Source organism: Chrysochloris asiatica, unplaced genomic scaffold (assembly GCF_000296735.1).
Source record: "Chrysochloris asiatica unplaced genomic scaffold, ChrAsi1.0 scaffold00015, whole genome shotgun sequence".
Taxonomy (NCBI): domain Eukaryota; kingdom Metazoa; phylum Chordata; class Mammalia; order Afrosoricida; family Chrysochloridae; genus Chrysochloris; species Chrysochloris asiatica.
This window is the reverse complement of record NW_006408533.1, coordinates 29,637,679-29,662,735: the sequence shown is the minus strand read 5'-3', so window position 1 is coordinate 29,662,735 and position 25,057 is coordinate 29,637,679. Positions and strand designations below refer to the sequence as shown.

Genomic DNA, 25,057 nt, shown 5'->3' with positions numbered 1-25,057 from the left:
AGACCAGACAACTTTCAATGTTTCTTTTGTTTGTAAGATTCTTTGTCTCATCTAGACTCATCCACCCAACTGCCCCCAAAACCTTATATAATTTAAAAATTCATATTCCAGTCTATGCTCATTGAGGCCAATCTTGCTAGAAACAGGCACCAAGCTAGCTGTCGAAGACATCAAGGTGCCTTGGTGCATGCATTAAGCATTGAAGACCCAGGAAGTCCTTCTCAGATCCATACGAACTGTCAGCCATGTTTTCTTATCCTAGGCGTGTTTAGTGATCTACTCCCTCTGACCAGAATCTTCAGTGTCAGCTGACATCCCTGATACCTATCTATAAAGCTTTTCTTGGGTTGGGGCAAGAAGTGAGGCATAGTCTCCACAAAAAGTTTATGAAAGTTGAATCAACAAAGTAGATAAAAGATATATTTACAATAAGAAGGAAGGAAAGCAGGAAAAAGAGGGGAGAGAGAGAGCAAGAGTAGCTGCTGAGGTTGCTTATGTACAAACACCTCATGGGATTTGGGCCCTTGGCTTGGAGGTTTAGGGTCATGATTTCATGAAACACTCAGTTAATTGGCCTAACAGCAAGGCTAATGCTTTTGTTCTACCTCCTCATTCATTGTGTAGTGTCTGGGGTCTTAAAAGCTTACAAAGGCCATTGAAGACACAAAGATTGGTGTCTTAGTCGCCTGGAGCAATAGAGGAGAGTCAGTAGGAGGAAATGGAATGTATGAAGAACGAAACTCCTTCATGAAAAACTGCTTCCTTTTTCATGAAATGACAAGAAGAATTAGATGGCACCTGGCTACCATTACTGAAGCATTTTAATCAAAGATTCCACAGAGAAATCTTTGAGAGTGGACTATTTCATCAAAAGGGGAAAAATGCAGAACAGAATTTCATATTCCCATGGACTCTAGACTTTCTAGGGCCACGGGAGCTGGATGAACTCCTGAAACAATTGCACTGTGATCATTTTTAAACCTTATGCCACAAAATATCCCTCGAAGTCTTACAATAGTTCAGCTTAACTAGTAAAGAACGCCTGCCTTGAGTATTATGCTCTTTTAAGAAGTATCTATAGGTGCTCAAATTGATAACAGGCACTCCGAAGATTGGACAGGAACCTTTGAGTACAGTGATTTTATGTTAATGGCAAAGGAACAACTAAGGGAAAAAGGGTGAGAATGGTTGCACCCCTTGAAAAATATAATCAAACTCACTGGCGTGTACATGCAGAAACTGCTGAACTGACCCTGTGTGTTTTGCTTTGCATATTCTCAACAACAAAAACAAAATAAAATTTACTTTCAAAGTCTCTAAACTAATTCCATTTGGGCTTTTGATGCCACAGGCTTTGTGATGTGATAAAAGAAGGTGGCACCTATATTATAAATTAATGGATGGTGGTATGAAGTGAGAACATTATTAATATTAAGAAAGCATCTCCCATTAAAAAGGTTCATTTCAGGGTGTCTCATATTTAACTGCATAAACTATCAAATAATTTATGAGACAAAAGTTTTAAAACTATAAGCTAAAACAGTAACAATGAAAATTCAATGCACTATTTTCAATTCTCTGCAAGTCAAAATCCTCAGACGCAATAAAACTCAACCTCTTTCTTCAAGGTTTCACTCTTAAAGACAGAGTTGCAAAATCACTCGCAAAGGGAAGGTTTTTATATGTTCTGTATAATCAAGAATCCTATGACGCCTGCCCACAATGAGTGACCCTGTTAATATCTGAAACACCAGTAGCATTGCTTCTAGGATCCTAGCAACAAGCAAGTCACTTATGGTACAACAGACTGAGGGACAGGTGGTAGTGACAGACAGGTTTCAACAGAGCTTGCAGACTAAGACAAACTCATAAGAAAGACCTGGCAACTTATTCCAAACATTAACCAAAGAAAACCCTATGGATCATCATAGAAAACATAGTGACATAGTGTTGGAAGATGAGTCCCCTAAGTTGAAAGAAACTCAAAATACACAGTGGCCACAACCATGAACTCAAGCATACATTACGCACATGATAACTGTGACGATGGCGTAAGACGAGGCAAAGTTTTTTTCTAATGTACTTTGGGGGTTGCCATGAGCCAGAACTGACTCGGTGTCAGTTAACAAAAAACAACAATGGAAGAGAATAGAAACAAAGAGAAGAGAATGTGTTTTCTGCTTGGGTACCACCAGTACCAGTAGATAGGAAACTACACAAGAAAACAAGGAGAACATAAGCGCTGGCTTTGACCTTGAGGACTTTGAGTAAGTAGATTGGTAGAACGAAGACAGAGCCTGCAGGGAGAGCATAGAATGTGTTTTCAGGAAAGAAGAGCTAGTTTGGCTAGGAGTGTCATAGACAATGTGACCTGGTGAAAGGTTTATTAGAAATAAAATGTTAGAGCCCGATGCTGGGAAGTGCTTGACACGCTAGAGTTTGGACTTACAGGGAATGAGTCATTTATGGGGTGTCAGTCGGGAGCATCTCTATGAAAGCTGTGCTTTAGGAAGGTAATTCTAGCATGTGGTGTGAGGGATAGATTAAGGGCAACTTAATAAAGGATAGAGGATCCTTGATAGCCTAGTGGATTACAAGCTAGGCTGCTAACCACAGGTCAGTAGTTTGGATCTACCAGTCTCTCTGAGGGAGAAAGATGAGACTTTCTGCTCCTGTAAAGATTCACAGTCTTGGAAGCCCTACACAGGGTTGTTATGAGTCGGAACCTGCTTGGTGGCACACCACCACCACCACCAATAAAGGATATGAGTTCTGATCTGGCACTGTTGGATAAGCACTGGACTGCTAACCCACCAGCTGCTCCTTGGAAACCTTATACAGGCTTGCTATGAGTTGGAACAGACTCGACGGCACCTAACAACAACATAAACAATCAAGGATACGGGAAACTGTAACAAAGGGTCAGCTGAAACCTGTCCACCAGGAGTGGACCTATTGATACTTTACAGATCGAGGATACTAGAAAGGAGACTTGGCGGAAATTCAATTCATGTGGCATGAGGACATGAACCAGGGCAAAATGACATACTACAGATGAAACAATCATACAGCTTTCGAAAATCCCAATCTTCAGAAACATTGATTTCAGACTCTCCACAGTGGCCCATCTTAGGATCAAGTCATACGGTCGGTCCATTATCAGCCAATCTGCATTCTCTTCTCAAATCAAATCAGTTCCCAGAGTGGCACTGCACATGGAGAATTCTTTTGTATTTGTCAATTTGTATAATCTTTTCTTGTATCTCCCCTCCACTGACCCAAGCAATGTCTGGCATATAATCAGTAGACTCCAAATGTTTGCAATATTTGAAGCAATGAATGAGCAAATGAACAAATAGCTCCTAAGCCTTTCCAGATTCCAACGCCATGCCTGAGTCGGCTTCTCCGTGACAACATTTTGAAAACCGTGGACCACACAGTACTCTCTCTCTGATGGGACTGACATTGTACTCGGCTGGTTATTCTGCTACTAAATACTAGTCTTCTAGTTGTTCAGCGCCCTGGTGTGGCACTGTGGGATAAGTACTGGGCTGGTAATCGCAAGGTTGAAAGTTCAACTCCATCAACCATATCTGAAAACTCTACTCAGGATCACTATGAGTTGGAACCGACTCAACGGCACACAACAAGAACAACACTTGTTTGGAGAACACAGATCTCATTTTCCTAACTCCACTGCAATTCAGTCTCAGGCGAGGACAAACTGTAAGTGTATAACTTCAACACTCCCTTTAGCACCTAGTGCCGACTTGAGCTCTTGGAGGATTTCAAGAAGTTCTTTCTGAATGAAAACGAATTAGCCCCTTGACAGCGATTCAAAGTCCTATATGGCTCAACCTATTCTGATTGCAGCTCCACCCACCCAGGTGGTCCCAGCACAATTTGCTGCTGATGCTGAGAAGTATACACCAGACCCTCATGTCCATATGCACCCTTCATCTGAGAGAAAAAATAAAAAGAAGCATTCAAAAGCCAAGCGCAAAGAAACCTAACCTGTCTGTTTACTTTACCAACACACAAAGCTACTGCCCTCCTTTGGCCTTCTCCTCAGCACCTACCTGTCACCCCAAATTCACAGTCCAATCTTTCTGGTGGGCCTGGGAGACAACCATCAGTCTTCCTGGAATGCATCCTCTGACAACATATCCTCATGAGCACGCGTAGTGTGCACACACACATGCATTCATACAGGGAAGCCAACACAAGGTGGAAACGTTTTGCCTTGTCACATTCCAGCGTCAGACACTCCTCCAGAGGGGGCGGGCACACAATGAACACTCTGTACTTGACTCAGGCCTCCAATCACACTCAAGTTAACCCTTTCCCTGGTTAACTGCAAGAATTGGGACCCAGGATGGAACATTAAACTTCCGTAGGAAAGAACTGTCTAAAAGGGCCCAGAGAAGCTGGAGTAAGAAGGAGGGGGGCAGTGATATACTTAGAAAGAACAGACATTTAGAAGTTGGGCCTGTAATCCTGGTTCAGCTGTTTACAGGCATGGAGATGCTAGACAAGCCATACTGCACCCCTTCTTCCATATTTATCTCATCAGTGAATGATGAGACCAAGGTCTCTTCCACATTAAATACTTTAAAATGGTACCCTGTACAGCCACAGTGAGCAGTATGAACTTGCAGGGTTATTTCTGAGTATCAGTGAATTCTACTGGCTAAATGTGAGAATGTTACGGGACCAGGAGGTTGCTATAAGTCAAAAACGGACTCAAAGCACCTAATGACAACAAAGGCATGTCTTACAACTCAAATGGGATCCAAAGAGTGCATTCCCTGCTACCGAATCTGCAAGATAAAAGATTTTTTTCCTAGTCTAACACACATATATTCTATAGATGGAGTCTAAAATCTGATGAACTCTCTGACTCCGCAAGTCTACATACAAATGCCAACTCCTTGATCCTTTCTATCTCGTTGTTGTTGTTAAGTGCCATCGAGTCGGTTCTGACTCATAGTGACCCTATAGCATTTCCAAGGAGTGGCTAATGAATCTGAACCATCAACCTTGTGATTCAAACTGACCTTGTAAGGCCAGTGCCACACCAGGACCCCCTCTATCTCCTTGGGCCAATGGTTTCCAGGACCAACAATATCAGCACCATCTATGAGCTTGCTGAAAACACAAATACCCAAACCCACATACATAATAAATTTAAGGACTCAGTGTCATGGGTGTGGAACACACGGCACTATTGGTTTTGACAAGCTCTTTAGGTGGTTTCTGTCTGCTTCTGTAAGGATTTAGTCTTGGAAACCCTATGTAGGGCCACTATGAGTGAGAGACCAGGATGTAGCTGGAATCTGAGAATCGGTGCCTTACGCTTTGCCTGGACTGTGCTCTTACCCCTACCAACTCCCTTCACCACCACCACACCACCAATTACCATAGGGCCATTCTGACTCACAGCACTCGCATGTGTGCCAGAATAGAACTGTGTTCCATAGAGTCTCAATGGCTGATTTTTCGGAAGTAGGTTATCAGGTCTTTTTTGAGATGTCTCTCGGTACACTTGAACCATCATTCTTACAGTTAACAGCCAATCACAATAACCAACTGGCACCATTGAGGGACTCCACTTCGATTCAACAACCAGAAACCCTGTGCCATGGAGTCAACTCTGACTCATAGCAACCATACAGAAGAACTACATCATAGGGTTTCCAAGGCCGTAATTTTTACAGAAGCAGATTACCATATCTTTCTTCCACAGAGCAACCGGTGGGTTCAAACCACCAACCTTGTGGTTAACAGCCAAGTGCTTGGTCACTGCACCACCAGAGCTCTTACTTTCATTAGTAAACCAAAACCAAGACCATTGCTGTAGGGGTGATCTGACTCATGGTGGCCCTCTACGGTTTCCAAGGCTGTACATCTTTATTGAAGCAGACTGCTACATCTTTCTCCTATGAAGCCGCTGATTGGTTCAAACCACTGACCTTTATGTTAGCAGCGGACTGCTTTAACTACTGCGCCCCTAGGGCCAATGCTTTCCTCACAGGGCACTATGGTACTATTAGCCTTTATTTTTAAAGGTGCTTCTTCAATACAGTAGCACCCTGAATTCCTTCAGAATAGGCTTCAAAGGCATTTTATTTGCCCAGTGCAACCCGAATGCCTAGCACAAAGCCCAGTGCATAGTGGGTACTCATTCATCTTTCCAGTTGCTTTGTTCCCATGGCAACAACCCCACTAGGCCATCATTGCCCTGGCTCTTAGGAGATCCATTGTAATACAACTGACAGAGCCCTGACCATGTTCAAAAACGAAGGGTGATGGTTCTACATCAAGTTCTGCAACTTAGGAGTTCTCTCATTCGCTCTTGTTCTGCCTCAGTGTCCCATCGAGAATATGGAAAACTATATTTTCTTGATTTAGCTCATAAGCCCTGGTAGTAGCATAGTAGTTACACATTGGACTGCTGAAAGCCAGCAATTTGAATCCATCAGCCGTCCTGTGGGCAGAAGATGAGGATTTCTGCTTTGTGAAGATTTAAAGCCTTGGAAATCCTATACAGGGTCACTATGAGTTAGAACAGACTTGACCACAATTAACAACAACATACTCATTGGGGAGTCCTGGTGTGGTGCTGTAGAATACACACTGAAATGCTTATCCAAGGTCGGCGTTTCAAATCCACCAGTCATGCTCCTCAGAAACAACGCGACAACAACATACCCACTGGTAGACTTGAACCATCTACCAATGGCTGGTGCAAACAGTTAACACACTAAGCTGCTAACCAAAATGTTGGAGATTTATGTCCATCTCAAGGCACCTTGAAAGAAAGGGCTTGCGATCTACTTCCAAAAAAATCAACCACTGATAACTCCAGGGGCTGCGGGGAGCAGGTGAGAAAAACCCTACGGGGTTCTATGGTTCAACTCTAGCACAAATGAGAGTATCATGAGTTGGCACCAAGAGCAACTGGACTGGGCTGATACTCACCGTAAGAATCAAAGCAACACACGAACCTCTCAGGGTCTTACAAGCAACCACAAACATAGGAAGAGCCCTCAGCCTCATTCCTGACCTTTTCCAAACTCCCTCTCAGGCATGTCATTCTCAGTCCTACCTCTGCCCCCAGACTCTGCAAGTTCCTTTGACACCAGCCCCTTCTTTTGTCTTTACGGGTAAAAGACACAGGTTAACTATATAGTTCTGCATCAGAGCCTTTTCCCCTCAAAAGTCTTGAGAACATCTTCCAGCATTTAAAGTAAAGGCTGTATTGGCGTGGCAGTGTGGGATAAAGCACTGGAAAACAAGGTCGGTTTGAACCACAAGGTTGGTGCTTCAAACTATTTGGAAACCCTATACAGGGTCACTATGAGTTGGAACCGACTAGACAGCATTTAACAACAACAGTAAGCAATCTCTGTAGCTTCTCTTTATGTATGTGTGCTGTAAAGATATCTATCACAAAACTTCTGCCAATTCAACTTTTTGCAGGTGTGCAACTTACTGATCTCAATTTGAGTATGTGCAACTCTAAAGGAGTATTAGTCAGTAGAAGAAATGAAGCTTTGGTACATGCTACATTATGAATGGAGTTTGAAGATATTATGCTGAGTCAAAGAAGTCAATCACAAAAGGACTGATATTGTCTGACATTACTTATATAAGCAGATCCAAACCACTGCCATTAAAGAATTATAACTCAGAGCAAACCCTATGTAGGGTTTCCGGAGCTATGTCTTTATGAGAACAGACAGCCTCATCTTTTTCCTGAGTAGCAGCTGGTGGGTCTGAACTGCCAGCCACGCAGTTAAGAGCCCAACGTCGAACCCGCACCACCACCAAGCTTCCTTATATAAGTTAATAAGAACAAGCAAATGTAGAAAGACTAACGTTTATATTGGTTTTTTGAACAATAAAATAAGTATAGTGTGAAGCTCTTTTCCTTTGTTTTCCCAAAACGAGATGAGCTTTCTGGATCTGTGGATGCAGGTAGTTTCTAGTCCAGAATGTACCCTTCAATTACCTCTGCAATTATTTCTTACGTTCTATTGTTCTGGCTTCTTTCTTAAGTTTTTCCTGTAATTCTTAGTTTAGAACTCTCATCTCTCCTCTCTAATTCTATCATCTCTCTCCCAATGTTTTTATGTCTTTTCTTTGCATTCTGGGAGAGCATATCCTATTTGGCCCTTGGTAATATCAATTTCAGTAGCTCTGGTAGCACAGTTACAAGTTAGGCTGCTAATTTCAAGGTCAGCAGTTGGAAATTAATTACCTCTGGTTTCGCTGGAGAAAAATAAGGCTTTCTACTCCCTTAAAGATTTACAGCCCCGGAAACCCTATACAGGGTCACTATGAGTCAGAACCAATTCCACAGCACATAACCACCACCACCAATATCAAGTTCTTTATATTACTCATGTCTCTTCTGCCTTTATTGACTTTACTATGGATTTTTAACTGTGCTATTATTGCACATTGAAATCTTTCTTTCCTTTATTCATCCCCCTTTCAGCTGATTCTGATGTCCTTTCATCTTAGCAAGCTTCCTGCTTTACTGTCTGCTAGCCCACTGAGGCCAGGTTGCTTCCTACTATGTATATCAAACAGTCTGAAAATTCTTATTTTCAGGATATTATTATGTTACCCTTATTTTGAGTGTTTTTCCACCTAACACCTCATCTTGATTTCTTTCTCCTTACTCATACACTAGTAAGGAGAGATTCATATAGAGGTTGTCTTGGTCAGCAAAGATATGAGATTGCTTTTAAGTCTATCTTCTGTCCACCTAAAAAGCCCTGCTGGGGCAGTAGGTTAGACATTGGGTCACCAACTGCACTGTTGGTAGTTCAAACCCACTTGTCCTTCCTAGAAAGATGATGTACAGTCTTGGAAACCATAGAGAGAGTCTCTATCCATTGGAACGGACTCCATGGCAGTGGGTTTGGTTTCCATTTACATTGAAGCCAGTCAAATCCTCTGTTGTAGTTTTCAGATGACATCTCTGATGTTAAGGAGCATTCACCGTGATGCACTAAAACCAGCCCTTGTGGGATTAGGAAAGCTCATCGTCTATAGCTCTTTCCAACTCCAAGTTAGTGGCTTGACTTTGGCCATAGTGAGAATATTTATACCATGGGACTGAGCAAACTATAAATCAGAGCATGGAGTTTTGCTGTTATTGTTGAGCTCTAGACAGCAATGTGTTAAGGACTTACTAAACTACTACTAGGAGTCCCTGTGTGATATAAAAGGTTAACATGTTTGACAGCTAACCAGTAGGTTGGAGATTCAAGTCTACCTAGAGGCATCTTAGAAACAATCACAGGCAATGGACTTCTAAAGTATACACACATGAGATGTCACCATGAGTCAGAATTAACTTGATGGCAACTGGTAAACTATCACTAACAGTAGATATCCATCTAGTATTATTTTGCTGGACCAAGAAGGGATCTTATGCTGAATTCTTTGACGTTCTTAACAGATTACATCCACAAAGTGTTCTCTGACAGGGCTCTTTATGTCTATCCCAGAACTTTACCTGAGGAAATGCTTCTGCCCAAAGGCCACGTCTCATTACCACTCCTATCCCTCCAATTGTTCCCATTTGTCTTCTGAGACTTACAGCCTTTGACAATATGCTTCTGTTGGTTAAGTGCTCTTGAGTCAGTTCTGACGCATAGCAACCCTGTAGAGGGCTTCTGAGGAGTGGCTGGTGGGTTTGAACCTCTGACCTTGTGGTTACGAATACAGTGCTTATCCTGCAGCGCCACACCAGGACCCAAAAATCTTTGTGAAAGCAGAAAGCTTCAACCTTCTTCCACAGAGTGGCTTGTGAGCTCAAAACACAAGTCCAGCATCTACAGATCCACCACGCTTCTTTAAGAATACGCACAAGGATGTTAAAATATATATAATAATTTGAGAGTCATCCCCTAACATCACTGATGCTGCTCCTTAGAATCTAGATGATAGCTCACTTATGTGTTATGAAAGATGCCTATATGGTAGACCTGATGACTACTGCTTTTATGGTTGACAGAAACTGAGTCTGTGATTGTGGAGGGAGATAGTGTCTGGTCCTACCTGATGACAGACAAGGAAAAAACTATGTTTTCAACCTAGGCCCATCACCTGCATTACAAGAATCTCCTCTCAGATTCTAGGAAGAGACTGACCATCTGAATTTGGCTTTGGAGATGGTTGCGTTTTCATCCTTCTTTATGCCTCCCACTGTATCCAGGGCGGGGAGTTAGAAGCAACTTTTCCCACTTGAAGGATTTTGTCAGCATCTGAGATCCTCTTCCTGCCCTCTCTAGTTAACTTACCCTCATCCCTCAGGTCAAATGTCACTTTTCCAGAGGAAAAAAAAAATACATATATTCTGAATTTCATGAACATGAAAGGGACTCCTTGCTCTGTTGCTTTTTAAACAAAGGACTTTCTTTCCTATTGTTGCTAGGAGCCAGGGAAAGTGTTCTCACTCATAATGACCCTGCATGGAAAAGAATGAAATCCTGCCTGGTCCTGTGCCACCCTAAGCATCATGGCTGTTTGAACCCACTGTTGCAGCTACTGTATCAATCTATCTTGGTGAAGGTCGTCTTCCTGCCCTTTTTATCTAATCCTCTATTTTACCAAACATGATGTCCTTCTCTAGTAACTGGTCCCTCCTACTAAACTGCCCAAAGCATGTGAGATAAAGACTCAGCATCCTAACTTTTAGGGAGCATTTCAACTATACAACTTCCAAGACAGAGTTCTTCCTTCTTCTAGCACTCCATGTTGCTGTTGTTAAGTGCCATTGAGTCGATTCCAACCCACAGTGACCCTGTATAGGGTTTCCAAGGCACAGCTGGTGAACTTGAACCACTGAACTTGCAGTTCAAACAACTTTGCAGCCTGATGCATTTGCCCACAGTGCCACACCAGGCCTCCATAGTAAAGTCAATATTCTTCGCCAACACTATCATTCGAAAGCATCAGTTCTTCCTTGGTCTTCCTTGTTTTTTCTTAGCCCTTACAATATTTTATAAGTAATGCATGGGCAACTGGTGATTTCAAGTCTGCTCTTCCACTGGATCCTAAGCCAGTGAGGACAGGAGCTGGGGTTTTTTTTCTCTCACAATGGCATCCCGAGAGTCTGGCACGGTCCCTGACACATGCAGAGACGCTCCAAATTATTCACTGAATGAATGTTGAATACTATGTTAAAGGCCAGCAGGCACCATTTGACTCAAGTGCCTATGACCCTGAGTGATGGCGCTCTGAAATCCTTCCTGCTGCAGAACCTCCTGGAGTAATTGCTCCATAAACACTAGTAAATGGAACAAGTGACCCAATGCTTCCCCTGCTCTCAATCAGCAGGCACAAAGGCAGCTCTGCACCCACGGTTCTCTGACACCCCAAATACATCAAAGGTCTACAGCAGAGGAAGAAGCTCGGACTCAGTGACTTTTTGATACTACACACCTGTGTGGTATGATCCTGTTCACAGTTTACCTCCACCAAGCAGCATCCCCAAAGTACTGTGACTACCACATGCTCGGCTCGTCCCTCTCAGGAGGTGCTGTTCTCTGAGCTCCACTGACGGGCATTACTGTGAGTGACTCTTTCCTTGTTCTTCTGGCTGGCTACCCTGTCTCCTAAGTCACTCTTCAAGAACCGAGTCAAGTTTCATCTTCTTCAGGAAGACCCTCCTTTTCTACCTTACCCTTCCTGTCTCTAATGCTTTCTCTTTTTGTTTCCCTCACTCATTCACTCACTTACAGAAGACTCCCATTAGACCAGCTGCTCTGTAAGGGAAGGCATCACGTCTTAAATGAGTCACAATAAGACATTCTGGTGGCACAAATGGTTAAGCACTCAACTATTACTTGGATGGTTGAAAATACAAATTCACCCAGAGGTGTCTTGAAAGTCAAGTCTGGCAATGTTCTACTCTGCACACATCAAGTCACCATGAGTGAGAATCAAGCTACAGCAACCACTGGCACCACCACAGTTGACAGCATAGTGCGCATGCACAGTGATGAGCCCAAGCCATGGTTCTCCTTGGAAAGAAGGGCAGAAGGAATCTAAGTGGATAAGCAGGTTTTGACTAATTAGCCTCGCCTTCCCACTTAGTGACTGTGTGTTCTTGGAAATTTCATTTAACCTGCTCCGTTTATTTGGAGATTAGGTAATAATTCTGCCTCAAGGGTTATTTTTAGAAGTAATTAATGATTAAATGAGACAAAGTTTATGAAATAACATATTGCGAATCATGTTCGTAGGTGTCCACATTTTTTGATACATTTGATTTACACCTATAGTCAGGTAAATGCTGCCTTCTCTTCACAGACCCTATGTAATGCTCTGAGGGACCGTGACTGCAGGTCAACTTCCTCTATCGCCCTACAAAATTGGATGTACACAGTAGTTAATTGGCACCTGTTACCCTGCGTGTTTTTCTCTTATTTGAATATTGTTTGCTATGGTTCTCAGTTTGTTCCACGGAGGAAATAATCACTGAGTTCAGCAGGAATTCCAGATTAAATTCCATGCTATACAACTTTGAGCTAGAGGACCTTGGGCAAGTTCCTTCACCTCTCTGGGTCAGCCCATCTTCACCTGTGGAGTGAGGGGATGGATGAGATGAGAACATTTTGGTCACTTTTGTCGCTGACAGTATCTGACTTTGTGCCTTGTCTCTTCAACTGGACCATCTAAAGTCCCTCGAAGGTATTACTGGTGCCTCTCCCATCCATATCAGAACCTGACTGGGTTGCCTCAGTATATGAGAACACTAAGAGGACAGCATCAGACCCTATGCTCAGGGACCTTCAAGACAGGGAGAGAACTCGGCACACTGTCCAGGAGCCAAAATCCCTAGCTCAGTCTGCACAAATAGAAATTCCTCTAGACAACGGTAGTGTGAAACAACAGAAGGAGCCTTAGGTCTCGACTGAGAAGCAAACGATCTCTACAGAAGCCGTCCTCAGGTGTATCCAGGTCGAGTTCTGAGTTTGAGTTACATTTGCTCCCTGTGTTCCTCAGTGGAGGAAAGCTAAGTACAGACTTGTGGGGAAAGAGGAAATACACAGATGAGTATGGCCTGTGTTCAGCTGCTTATAGTCATTACAGCTGGTTACTGCTTATAGCCACTCTGTCATGTACAAGATCCTAGCCTCATTTGACAGATCTGGAAACAAAAACCCACAGAAGTGAATCATTTGTTCAAGGGCACACAATGCCTAGGGGAGATTTTTTATGATTCCAAAACCCAACCCATGCTCATACTTTTATATCATGATGTCTCTAAAACACAAAACAAAATCAGTTTTTCACCAAAACTTCTTAAGTTCCTCTGGACCTGACCTATCACATCACTTAAAAGTTTCTGAGCATCAGTTTTCTTACCTGCGCGTTCTCTTCTTTCCATAGGCTCTTGAAAGGTAAAAAGTAAGTAGTATCTCTATGGAATAGCATTGAAGTGTTATGGTTGTTGAGTGTCATCAAGTCAGTTTCAACTCATAGAGACACTGTATAGAGTTTCTGAGGAGTGACTGGTGAGTTTGAACAATCAACCTTGTGGTTAGCAGTCCGTTGCTTATCCTATAGCATCACATCAGGACAGCACTGAGCCAAGTTAATTATAGTAAACATTTAAGAAATAACTGTGGTCATAATACTTCCTCGTCAAGTAGAGAGATCCATATGATAAAGGAAAGGAGCCAAACTTTTGACGTGGATCTGCTATAAACAGGTGCTTTAAGTTCCTTAATATATTAATCCTCATGACCATTCTAAGGAGTCCTGGTAGCACAGTGGACTACGAGCTGGACTGCTAACTGCAAGGTCAGCAGTTCGAATCCATCAGCTGTTCCACAGGAGAACGATGAGGCTTTCTGCTCCCGTAAAGATTTATAGCCTCGTAAACAACAACAAATTGTATACAGGGTCGCTATGAGTAGGAACCAACTCGAGAGCACATTACCACTACCACCACCACCACCACTCTGCCCATTCTACAGATGAGAAAATTTAAGTTGAGAGATTTGTTGGAATCAGAGAGGTAGCTCTGACTGAAAAGGTCATCATCTGCTTTCTACTAAGCCATAACTAAATCAGTCTTCAAATACCCAGCTTAAAAAAACTGTCAAATCAACTCCAGCTCATGATAACCCATGAGTTTCAGAGGTGAACTGTTCACCATATGGTTTTCAATAACTAGTTTAGGGGAACTAGTTCACCATTTGAAAGGCCTGGTACATCTAGGTGAACTCAACCCACCAACTCTCAGTTGAGGGCATTAACCCAGGGACTCTGATGACTTACACTTTGGTTCTCAGCCATGCCATTGCAAACTGGGGATGAAATAAATGTGGCTAAAATAAATTTCTAATAGTTAAGAATTCCCTTAGTCCTTCTTTCTAGGTCTTTTAAGATTGATCCCACTACCTGTCCAGTCTTATTTCAAATTTCTTGACTTCTTAAGCATCTTATTCAACAATTGGTTTGCTCATTTTCATTTGAACATAAAATTCTAAAATGACACTTACATGTTTATGCTTCTGCCACAAAGCAGACGGTAGGCACACCAGAAAGCTAAATAAATATTAGCTTCTACTTCTTTTCCTTTATGATATCTACCTCTAGCCACCTTGAACTAACTTGTTACTGAAACTTGTAGAGGTCTTTCTCCATATACACACTAAGCTCCTGAATGTAAGGACCAGTATCATAGAGCCTTTGTGTTTCCCGTGCTGGTGGATATCAGGACCTAGTGGTGGGTGAAGTGGTCAGATGTCAGGGGTCTCTCATGGGTGCTATATATGGAAGTCATCAACTGGCTTACCAGTACTCCTCAAATCTGCTCTTCAGCCCATTTCCCAGGGCCCCACCCAATTAGTTCTGCTTTCTGACACCCCGCAGAGCTCTGTGTCAAACTGGTCTCCTTTCAGCCTCTTGAAAACACGGCACTTATTCCCTCCATAACATCATCCTTGTCACTATGTGCCTACAATTCCACTGTTGACAACTCAATCCCTTTGAAGCTTGCACTCATCCATCCAACCCCTGAAGACACGTCCACTATAGTAGCTACCAAGCACCTGAGAGCTCTCTGCTGCAGCTCTCCATCGGTGCTCACAAGTTATGGTATTTTCCAGAATAGAGTGCACAGACTCTATTTTCTCCATGTCTTTGGTTCCCCATGGTACCCACTCATGTTTCAATTTCAATGAATAAGCCAAGTTTGCTAAATCAGAGGGCTGAGAACCTAAGGAACTTGACTGAAGACCCTGGGTAGGTCATCAGACCAGAGCCATGGGTTTATCTCTCCTTCCATGGACAGAGATCACAGACCAACAAGGTACAAAGTGTGCCGTAAGTAAGATGGGGTTCATTCACAGAACACGGTCCGTGCCCAGATTGATCAGCTGAACCTTCCTCTTCCAGGCAGTAGCATCATTTCACTGTGGCAACTGCAAATTCACATGTAAACTTTGTCTTACTTCCCCCTCTCCCCAGTGCCAAAGCTATTCTACCCAACAAGAATGCCCCCTTGTTCCACTTCCTCCAACAAGTCCAGAACCACATCCTGAACCACATTAAGTCTTCCCTAACTGCTCCCTGGCCCTAATCATGCTTACAGCATAATTACATTGCGAATCATGCCTTTTCTTTGGTACTTGACTTAAGTTAGGTAAGCATGTCTGTCCACTCTCCAAGGGCAAAAGTGGAGTCTCCTGCCGGTCCTCTCCTGACAGTCCTTCCAAACACAACTGTCCACACAAGCTGTAGAGCTGAGACCTCACTAAGTATTTGTGGATCAAAAATACGGATTGGAATCGAGCTTCAGAGTGCAAATAATGAGTAGAAAGAACGCCCATGGGACTTTCATATCAAATCAACCTTTTTTAGCCACCATTATTAATCAATTTCTTTTTTTTAAAGCCACGGATCTCATTGTTCAAATAACAAAAGGTCAACAACCCTAACAACAGACAGAGCCATCAATACTGCACAGGACTTGATGCATTAGAAGCGTGTTAGTGTCCTGTTCCTGAGAAGTATTCTCAGGTTGCCACACTGGATCCATCCAATGAAGACCTCTGTAACTCTCTAGCCCCAAGTTCAAACCTGTAAATACTGAGCAGATAGAAGGGATGACAGCATTGCTTTTCTGCCTTCCTATCCTGCATCCTTTTCTAAATTCTGAGATAAAAGAATTGAATCATCTCAGCAGCATGCAGAATCTTTCCCTTCCCAAACAGCCAACAAGCATGCTCCTAGGTGAAGCAGAATTCCCTATAAAGTTTCTCAGAGCTTCAGTAAAAGTCTAACTTTCAAGACCCACCTCAGTGCAAATCCCAGAGACCTCTGGTTTTGGAAACTGTGGCGTTGGTTTGGGCGGGTGTTGGGATTACGCTAAATGGATTTAATTTAAGTGATCAAACTCCCTGGGACACTTGTAGGTACAGAACCACAGAACTACACAGCTGGAAGGGACCTTCCCATATCAACCTAACCCCTTAGACTTTACCACAGGTCAAAGAAAAGGGTCGACACGTAATGTAACAGCATGTGCTGTCCCACATGAAAAGCTAGCAGGCGCCCACGCTAGTCTGTAGCCTGGCTCTCTAGGCTCTCCCTGGAACATTCTCTCTGGGTACCTTGCTCTGCTCAGGTTTCATTCCACAAAGACTAGGTCACTCAATCGCTGAGGAGCAGGGAAGCACTTGGAGTTAAATAACAAAGACGATTGCCTAGTTAAGTGCCAAAATGAGTGTGGTAGACACAAAATGCAATTGGAATTTTCAGAAAAAGTCAAGAGCAATGTGTGCTAGAGTGGTGACAAGATTCTAGCAGGCACTTAATAAATAGTTGATGATCGAATGCATTAATAAAGCTGCGGCTGCCACGACTGACACGTGGTAAAACTTGGTTAACTCGTAAGCTTTGAGGGAGCACCTGAGATGGGGCGTGTACCCCTAAAAAATAGCCATAAATACAAAAATATGCCAAAAATGGTTCATCTGAACATGAGTGGTGCATACTCACTTTGTCTAAGTCCTTGTTGTTACTTCATAATGCAGAGCTCTGATACATGTTAAACAGCATTGACTTTTCATATTGCAAGACAATTTCTGATTCAGTTACGCAACAAAAACCATACATAAGCAGGTGCAGGGCTCGTGGGGCAAATGTGGTCCCTTTCCTCCAGGGACTCAGAGTCTGGGAAAGTAAGTGACGGCAAACAGCAAAGTAAAGTATATGCTGGGTGATAGGTGGGTGCTGTGGGTGTGGAGAATTGCGGGACCAGCAGAAGAGGTGCTGAGGGCTGGTACAGAGAGACTAGCAAGTCCCCATTAAAGACACTGGGTGGTGACACTCTGGCTACAAGGGAGCTGCCAGGACACCCACGTGTACAGAGGTGTGGAGGTGGACAGAGTACTTACAATCAGGGAGGAAACCAGTCTGACAGGAGCAGAGGCCTGTGGGTATTGCGTAAAATGGGGTTCACTGGAAGAAGACTGCAAGGTACTTGGTGCACGCTGTGGAAAGGGCGAGCCAGGTACCAGGGGAAAGGGTAAGAGGAAGGGCACTGAAGAGTCAGGAGCAAACCAACTGTAAAGATCTTACCTGACTGCAAAAGCTTCCCAGAGTGGCTAGGAGGGAGGCATTCCATAGGTTTTCGATGACTGTAGTGCAAGCCGTTTGCATTCAACCATGGTATGGTGCTGGAAAATCAGCACTGGACTGCAAACCACAATACCGGCAGTTCAAACCCACCTGCTGCTCCTCAGAAACCCTCTACAGGGTCATTATGAGTCCGAACCGCCTCAACAGCACTTATCAACAACAGTAGCCTAAAGGTTGGCAGTTTAAGACCATCACTGGAACACAGGTCTGGCAGTCTGCCTCTGTTACATCTGTTACTGCTGCTGCCTCAACAGTCCAGTCAATTCCAACTCACAGCGCCCTGTACAGGGTTTCCAAACTTGCAAATCTTTACGGGAGCAGAAAGCCTCATCTTTCTCCCATGGAGAGGCTGGTGGATTCAAACTACTGACCTTGCAGTTAGCAGCCCAATGCATAATCCACTAAGGTTCTAGAACCAAGACAACCCTATAGAGCAGTTCTACTCTGTAACCCAAGTGGTCACTATGAGTCAGAAGTAATGCGATGGCAACAGGCTTGACTTAAATTTAACCTAGGGGAGGGATGTAGCTTACCAGACCTTTCTTATGCAATTAGTCAACTGATATAAAAAAAATAGCAATAATTCAACTTAAAAATATATATGTATTTGTCACAAGTCAAGGCAAGAGGAAAAGAGAAGGTTCCCTGACTATCTTAGAATACAAGAGACCCCAATGGACAAGTCTGGTTTACCAGGGAGCTATTCATCTCTGCACTATGGTGAAAGTCATTTCAGCACTAGTTTCCAGAAGCCTGCTGCCTTCCAGTCAATTCCAAGTTTATATAAGGTTGTTGTTAGGTGCTGCCGAGTCAGTTCCGACTCACAGCAAGTCTGTATAGGGTTTCCAAGATGCGGCTGGTGATCTTGAACCACTGACCTTGCAGTTCAAACCAACAATGAGGTCCAGTGTTTATCCTAGGGTGCTACACCGGGACTCAACTATAAATCTTTACAAAAGCAGACAACTTCATCTTTTTCCTGCATAGCGACTGGTGGGTTTGAACCAGTGACTTTTTGGTTAGTAGTCCAACATCTAACCAGTTTCCAGAAGGCATCCTGGAAATCCAGCCAGCGTTCAATGACAGAAATTAGCTGGTGTTATGTAATACCCACCCACCCTTGTGAAGTAGGCATGGTGCACATTATTATCCCTATTTTACAGATTAGGTTCCTGAGGCTCAAAGAGGTTAAGTAACATGCCTGGGTCATTTAACTGGGAAGTTGTGGAGACAGGATCCAAAGCAGATCTTGTCACTTCAGGTGTGAGGCTCTTCACACCTTACCACAGTCGTCTGGCCTCAGGTCTGCCACCAACTCTGGTCATTTCCGGCAACTCAGTCTCTCAGTATCCACACGTATCCCCTTTCTGACTGGGAAGAAAATGGCTCATCTGGCCTTCCTCCTCAGAAGAATCAAGAGGTTGTGACATGAAGATTTTTTTTTTTTTTTTTAAAGCACTGTGCACATAAAAAGGAATATTTTTGATGGGACAAGATCAGCTGGATCAGAAAAATGTGATTTCGAAGCAGACAAAGTTCTGAAGCGCTGATCGGCTTACCATTTATTCCCTGTCCCCCCAGCAATGTAAATAAAGGTAGAAGTCTTAGCCTGCCTGGGGGTCAGCTCAGCTGGTTCTGTCCATAATTATTTGACAGGCCTCTCTGATAGTAATTCATCATCACCTTCTTGGAGGACATGGAGTGTCCTCCCAGGGATCTTGAGTACTTGAAGGCTGTTTATGTGTTCCATTTAACCCTGCCATCCTTTGCTCTGAACTAGACCAACTGCAGGTTTCTAAGTCAGAAGCCATTCAAAAAATTATAAAAATGTTAACAATCAAAAGTATCAGTTTGAGGACTAAGGTGCACTTGACCCAAGCCATAGTATTATCAATTGCCTCATATGACTCCTGGTGTGGCACTGTAGGATCAGCACTAGACTGTGAACCACAAGGTCAGCAGTTCAAACCGCCCCCAGCTGCTCCTCAGAAAACCTAGACAGGGTCACTATAAGTTAGAACCAACCTAACAGCACTTAACAATAACAACAACATATGCATGTGAAAGTTGGACAATGAATAGGAATACCATAGAAAACATGATGCACTTGACTCATGGTGTTGGAGAAGAATACTGAAAGTACCACGGACTGCCAGAAGAACAAACGAATCTGACTTAGAAAAAGCACAGTCAGAATCCTCCTCAGAAGACAGGCTGGCCAGATTTCTCTCATACTTCGGACACGTTATCAGAAGTGACCAGTCCTCTGAGCAGGACATCATACTCGACAAAGTGGTGTGTCAGAGAACAAGAGGAAGACCCCAACAAGACGGATTGGCACAGTGGCAACAGCAATGGGCTTGAACTTAAAAACAGTTGTGAACACGGCACAGGACTGGGCAGTATTTCGTTCTGTTGTGCTATGATTCAGACCCCGACACAACGGCACCTAATAACAACTTTTTAGGGTACCCTGTGTTTTAGGGTACCCTGTGTTAGCTGCCTTTGAGTCGGTTTAGATTCACAGTGACTTTATTTATGTGACTCCTTGTGTGCAGAGTGGAACTGCCACCTAAGGTTTTCTGTGACTTGTCAGAAGCACATGGCAGGGTCTTTCTTCTGAGGTGCTTCTGGGTGAATTGGAACTGCCAAACTTTCTGCTAGTCCCCAATTAACATGTGTGTCACCCAGGGACAGCTGACTTTTGTATAACAGAAGGAAATGCCACCACCAGCCCTGCACCCCTTTCATGATCTTGATCTATCTGAGCGCACTGTCTAAGGGGATTCAAACACACAATGCTGAAAGAGAGCCGCTATGCTGAGAACCGAGGAGAACAAGAAGGGCCACTGAATCGGGCTCAGTTATTTGAGGTCGCAAGTTCCCCCAGAACCTCATATTGCCCCAACTTGGTGTGTCCATGGAGGCATTAGCGTCTACTTGAAGGATAAGTGAACTGGAAATGAAAACTCAGAGTCAGATAAAAAGAGAGGCAAGCCTTTTCCTCATGTACACAAGGTCCAATCTGTGAACCTCTTGGAATTTGCTCTTCAGCGCCCCCCTCCCCAAGCTGTTGACTGGCCAATGTGTCTGTAAGCTCCCGAAGTTTGTGAAACACTAGGGTCACCTTTACAAGTGTTTCTAGAAGAAGCCCCAATTCTGTGAAAATAGGTATGCTGGTAAAGCTTTTTGCTCAATCCTGGTCCACAACATTTTGGGAATATCACCGGGTTCCAGGCTGCATGAGAAGACAGGGATAGAAGTGGTTTGTGGCGTTCCCTTCCTCACAGGAACCAGAGGGCCAGGAAGCAAGCTGATGGCCCCAGGAGCCCATGTGGCTTCTTTCGTATGTGTTTTTTCTGCACAGTGCTGCCAACCTCTGTGACAAGGGCAGCATTTTTTCTTCCTAGGACTCTCCCCCCTGACAGGTCCGGAACAGCCTCACTATCATCCCCCCATTTGTGAGGGTCAAGCATTCCTTCTAATGCTAATGCGTTAATGATAATTTACCCCATTCTTCTGGCAAGAGCAAAACTGAAGCAAACTGAAATGCCATCAGACCAAAATAAAGAGTGTATTTCCCATTCCTGAGCAGCAGAGAAAACAGGGTTTCATTGGCTATGTCCGCCTTCAATAGTTTTCTGGTTTCAATTAAAACTTCAAGTCTCCAAGGGAAAAACTGGCATTCTGGGAGGCTGAGAGGCCCAGCCAAGTTTCAGTGTCTCTGCAGGAACCCAAAAAGGTCGTCCCATCCCTTAAACTAGTTCTCACCTGCCTCCTGTACATTCTGCATAGGAGCTTCTGATCAGAGACTTAGGCATCACTAAAAATAATGACCAGGTTGAGAAAACTCCTCTCCTAGACCCTCATGTTCCTGCCAGAGAAGTATCAATTAGGCCCCTGTAATGGAACTGAAAAGGAACTCTGGGAGCGTAGTGGTTACGAATCGGGCTGTGAACCGGAAGGTCAGCAGTTCGAAACTACCAGCTGCTCCGCGGGAGAAAGATGAGGCGATCTGCTCCCGTAAAGATTTACAGCCTCGGAAACCCTATTCAGGGTTGCTATGGGTCTGAACCGACTCAATGGCACTTATCAACAACAACAATGGAACTGAAAGATAACAGCAGAAATGGACGAATGCCTCCAAGAGGAGATGCCTACCCATTTATTTCTTCTTCAGTAAAATTCTGCCTCCTGCCTCTCTCCCCACTGAACATGTTCAACTACCTTCCAAAAAGATCCCAGTCCCTGCTTGCTTCTTCGTTTCAACCCTCCTTTCAGGTCAGATCCTTTACAAAGTCCCTTTCTATACACTCTGCACATGACTAGAAACCCCAATGGTACTTGGGGACTGTTTTTGGTTTACTCTGGGCTTCCCCTGTAGGCCTCTGGTGTGAAGTCCAAACGGGGCTTCCCAGGAGAAACTTCCAATGCAACATGCTGATGTTCACACACAAAAGAGCAATCAGAACCTTTCACGTGCCTGGCCCATTCATGAACTTATAAAGTAGCTGGTGTTTGCTCCCAAGCTAGAAATGGTCCCCTTTCTAACCAAGGCAGCTGCCTCTTACAGGCAGGCTCCTGCTTTGCTTGTTACAAACCATCCCCTCCCCCACCTCCAGTTTGGTTATGCCCCAAACACATCTATTTCGCTGCTAAGAGAGACACTTCAGGTTCCCTACTCTGACTCCCTGTTGCATTCATTCACCCCTCCTCCCTCCACTCAGCTCAGGTTACTCTTGTGACTAGCTGCTCCCATCAACCATCTCTAACACCAAGTCAACTCGCCAAGGCTTTTTCTAATGGGGGTGGGATGGGGAAGGAAAATGTTATGTACCAGGTCTTCAACCAGTCCGCCTGTTTCTCTCCTTAACAGTTTGCAAATACTCTGTGCTCAACCCTACTTGCTCGCTTCCTCCTCTTTGGTGCTCTAACAGCCTTTCCTGGTAGCAAGCAAGACGCTCAAGCTCAGTCCAAAACACAGCCCCTTCATTCCAGTCTGAAATCTGGACTCCATAGCTGGCCATTAGAGAAAACTCCTCCCTCTGGGAGTTTTAAGGATCAGGAAAGTCACAAAAAGCTGGACAAAGGGGAGGGATTATAAAGTGGCTACTTTTAAAGTGCCACTTGGCCCAGCCTCCCCATCCCTGCCAAGCAACATCTAACAGGGAAATGCCCCCAGAAGTGGCCCAGGTCTGGTCCCAGTGTAGTAGATGTGGCAGGCACAAAACAACACCCTTCCTCTCCAATCTCCACCCCTCCCCACGGCCCTCGCACAAACAGGGTTTGCCAATTTAGATGGGTTTGGAAAAGGCAGAACAGAGTTTACCTGTCTGATTTAAAAGAGGTCAGGGATTGGGGCTAAACTGTCAGACTTTATTGGTGACAGCTACTTATGAGATGGGATTTTCACACAAACCCACAAGAAAAAGAAGAAAAGCATAAAAGGAAGGAAAGGAATGAAAAGGAAGAGAAGAAAAACAATGCAAGAGAAGAATAAATAATCTCAGGAACTTCCTTGGGGACCTAAGACTCCAGCCAAACTTTAGGGGAAAAGATATTAATAATTACGGGGGGAGTAGGGTGGGCAGTGGGGACTGGTAAGGAAAAGTAGCTGCTGCTACAGAATAAACTGTCCTTTTGGAGGGAAGCTGCTACGCGGATAAAGACACACACAAATTGCCCTTTTAGCATTAGACTTCAACCATGAGATTATCAGGACAGTTTATTTGAAGCGGAAACAAATCGGAAATCCTTCCTTCAACAGTCCTTTTAGAAAGATACGCAGTCTGCACAGACACATATAAAGAATAAATGCAACATCGGAGGCAATAAGACCCCCTCCCCGCACCCCCAGCAGCTCCAGCCTTATCTTCTACTTCCAATTACAGTACTTTCCGTTCTCCAATGAAAATATTTCCACTTGGATCCGATTTCAGAATTGTTCTATGGGAGAGGGGGCGGGTGCTTGCAGAGCATAGGGAAGGGGGGCAGGAAGACAGCATTTAGACAGCAACTAATTTTTTTAGAACCAGCATGCTCTACCGATCAGAATTTGTATTGCCCAACAATGCTTCCATCACAAACAGACACCAAAAACAGCGTCACCGTTATCACCATCTTGCTAAAGATCTACCCAGTCCAGTTTTCCTCACTTTGTCTTGGTGGAACTTCTCAGTCAGTGTTTTGGTCAAAAGGATAATGGTTGGAAAGACAAAAACAATAAATCGATACTGAAGGGTTCCCTTTCCGGAGTGATTTCCCACTGGAAACCACCGAATGGGGAAGCCTGTTGTTACTTCCCAAGCCCATGGCTCCTCTAAAAACACAACACAATGCTTTCCAAAAAGAAAAAGAAAGGCAATCGTCTTTCTTTTCAGGGAATTCCTATCTTTTCAGAGTCCCAAAACTGGAGAGCACGAGCAGGAAACTCACATTCATTGCTATTATTTTTGAAGATACAGCCACAATACAAGCTCCCACCAGCCTTCGCCGGCTGGACCACTTCTTCCCTGTTCTATTAAGGGCATGTTAGATTCTGATGCATTTCCCCCCCTCAAAAAATCCAACTAGGTTACAATGCAGCTCTCTAGCTCCACTTAACCTGCAAGTTACAAAGAAAGCAACATATATATATTTATATATACATATATTTATATATATATATACGAGTGTGTATATAGATGTATGTATGTGCGTGTATATGTGTATAAATAGATATTATATATACACACATACATATGTATATGCCACCTTTCCACTCCTTCCCCTGGCCCATCCAGTTCGCCAGTACAGTCCACTTAAACAAACGCCAAACGCGCCCGCCCAGGCCGCCGGCAGTAGGACCAAAGGAGGTTGCAAACGGGGGGAGGGGGGGGTCCAATTAGGTGAAACTCAAAAAGCTCCCACCCCTCCAGCCCGACGCTTCCACCACCGCCGCCACCAACGGGCCACTCCAATTGAGCCACTGAGCATCGTAAGCCCACCCGTGGGCCGCCTAGAATCGCACCCAGTCTCGGCTGCCGGACCGGGACCCGCATCCCGGCTCCTCGGCCCCTTCTCCCCCTTCCGGCCCGGTGCAAAGTCAAAGCCCCGGCGAGACGACGTGAACTTTTGCATGCTGGGCACACACACCGCCCCCTGCCCCAGGCGCGCGGGGGCCCGAGGCACGGCAGGCGGCTGGGTGCCGGGTTCCCGGGCCAAGGTCGCCGCGCGTGCTCACCCATGTCCCGGCGGCTCCGGCTCCGCTGGCCCCGGCGCTAGCTCAGATCCCGGCTCCGGTCATTCGGCCGAGCCCCCAAAGGTGCTGCTGCGGCAACTCCATGGCGATGAGCATCTGTCAAACGGCGAGCCCCGGAGGGTGGGGGGAGCAGCCCTA

The 25,057-nt window shown here is 44.4% G+C and overlaps 1 protein-coding gene across 1 annotated transcript in view; it reads right to left on the bottom strand.

The window, feature by feature from the left end:
* The window catches only part of SETBP1 (SET binding protein 1), a 503,955-nt gene extending 478,920 nt beyond the window's left edge, over nt 1-25,035 (bottom strand). The window contains exon 1 of the mRNA XM_006835139.1: nt 24,902-25,035. The gene's annotated coding sequence lies outside the window, so the exon portion shown is untranslated. The remainder of the gene's footprint in view (nt 1-24,901) is intronic.
* Between the last annotated feature and the right edge of the window lie 22 nt (nt 25,036-25,057).